This window comes from Etheostoma spectabile, chromosome 4 (assembly GCF_008692095.1).
Source record: "Etheostoma spectabile isolate EspeVRDwgs_2016 chromosome 4, UIUC_Espe_1.0, whole genome shotgun sequence".
Classification (NCBI taxonomy): Eukaryota; Metazoa; Chordata; class Actinopteri; order Perciformes; family Percidae; genus Etheostoma; species Etheostoma spectabile.
Window position 1 is genome coordinate 14,528,143 of NC_045736.1, and position 1,830 is coordinate 14,529,972.

A 1,830-nucleotide genomic window follows, 5' to 3' on the forward strand; every position below is an offset into this window, starting at 1 on the left:
AGTCTTATCTAGCACCCAGTGATGAGGTGTTTAAAAGTTTTATTGCCTGTGGTAGGAATGATTTCCTGTAGCGGTAGAGGAACACATCGGGTTTAATTTTCTGTGTCCATTATGTTATTTATATTTTGAGGTGCTGAAATCAGTTCAGCCGTTATCCATAATGCCTTTCACATACCTGCCTCAGGGGGACAATCAACTGATCAGAAGTACGTCCCACTGGACTGTCAGTGTTCATGTGTTTGATTCTGGAGATATCATGCTTCTCTGCTGAAAGAAGCTCAGAGTTCTGTTGGGTTGTCAGTCTACTGTTCTGTGAACTTAACTTCACCAATACTCGGTAACCCTGCAGCTACAGCATTTACACTGCACTACACTGGAACTTTTTCTCACATTACAGTGCACGTTGAATTCTGAATGTGTAAACATAATAATATTTCAGACCATTTAAAAAAAATGGATTTCTTTCTTTTTTCCTGAAATAAATGTCAGTAAATAATCACTAGACAATAATAATCTTTTTTTCATACAGTAGACTACAGTATATATCCAAACAGTAGGGGCAGTATGCATGCGACACTAACTAGGTTCAATCCGCCGACGAAGAAGAAAACCCGGAAGTAGGCTGTGTTTTTCATAGACAATTAAAGAAGGTGTTTTTGTCTTTTTTTTCTGTAACTTTGTATTTGTTGTTGTCGTGGCGGCGCGAAAGCTCACAGAGGAGATAGGTAAACAAACTATATTGTACGTTTTAAGTTCACTGTCTACTGTAAGCAGTGTTTTGTTATGTACTCATAACATCAGATAACTAGCTGGCCTGCAACTCTCTCCAAAATATGCCTACGGTCTACGGTCAAGCTAATCGTGCTAACCAGACCAAGCTAACATACTGTAACGTTAACTAACGGAAACCTTTCCCAGAGTTGTTCATGTGAAAGCATGGTAGTTAAATAGCTATCGATGGCGACACGATGCTTCATGAAGCGTCGAAGGTTTCTAGAAAGTTTATTCGCAAAAGTGTTCATTTCTCAAGGCTTTATGTGCACACAAAACCACCTGCTGGTCAAAGAGTGAATTATTAAATCAGGCAGAAATATCACAGATGTCTTCAACCATCTGTGATACAACCATAGCCTGTATAAAAAGATTATTTACTGTCATTTATTTCAGGAAAAAAAGAATTAAATCAGTTTCGCTGGTAATAGTAGGCCTATGGTTGTATCAGGGTTTGGCTAGCTCTGACGTATTAACTGCAACAGGTATTTTGGGGATAGTAGCATGCACTCATGATTCGTATGGCAAGCCATTTTAACATTTAAAAGCTAAGTTCGACTATCCGGAATTACTTGGAGATATCATAACGTCTTTATGCTAGTCAATTACATTCGGATAGTTGGAATTGTCATTCAAGATATCTGTAACGTAATTGTGACTAGTCAAAACGACAGATAGGATATCTGTAATTCAGTTTTGACTAGCAAAACTGATTACAGATACTCCAATGACGTCATTGAAACGTTAATCAACGCGTCACATCTTAAATGACAATTGCAGATATCTGTAATTCAGTTTTGACTAGGCAAAATGAAAGTTAAAGATATCTCAACGTCATTAGACTAGTGCAAATTACTGGGCATGACGTTGCTCTATTTTAGATCCGTGATTTCCCCTCCCCGCCATAATCAAAGAAGTGGTAGATTAAGTAGAAGTTAATTTCCTTATTTCTGATAACGGAAGAAGAAAGAGTCATGGCGTTGGCTTTAATAAAAAAAATTAAAAAAAACAGAAAATGGCATGCAATTGAACGAGCCCTCACAGAGGGGATTTGTGGAG

The 1,830-nt window shown here is 37.8% G+C and overlaps 1 protein-coding gene across 2 annotated transcripts in view; it reads left to right on the forward strand.

Moving 5' to 3' along the window:
• Nucleotides 1-584: 584 nt before the first annotated feature.
• Nucleotides 585-1,830, forward strand: part of terf2ip (telomeric repeat binding factor 2, interacting protein) — a 7,506-nt gene continuing 6,260 nt past the window's right edge. Inside the window, exon 1 of one of the 2 annotated variants that reach the window (XM_032512690.1) lies at nt 585-725. The gene's annotated coding sequence lies outside the window, so the exon portion shown is untranslated. The remainder of the gene's footprint in view (nt 726-1,830) is intronic. The other variant, XM_032512691.1, reaches the window with a different exon arrangement.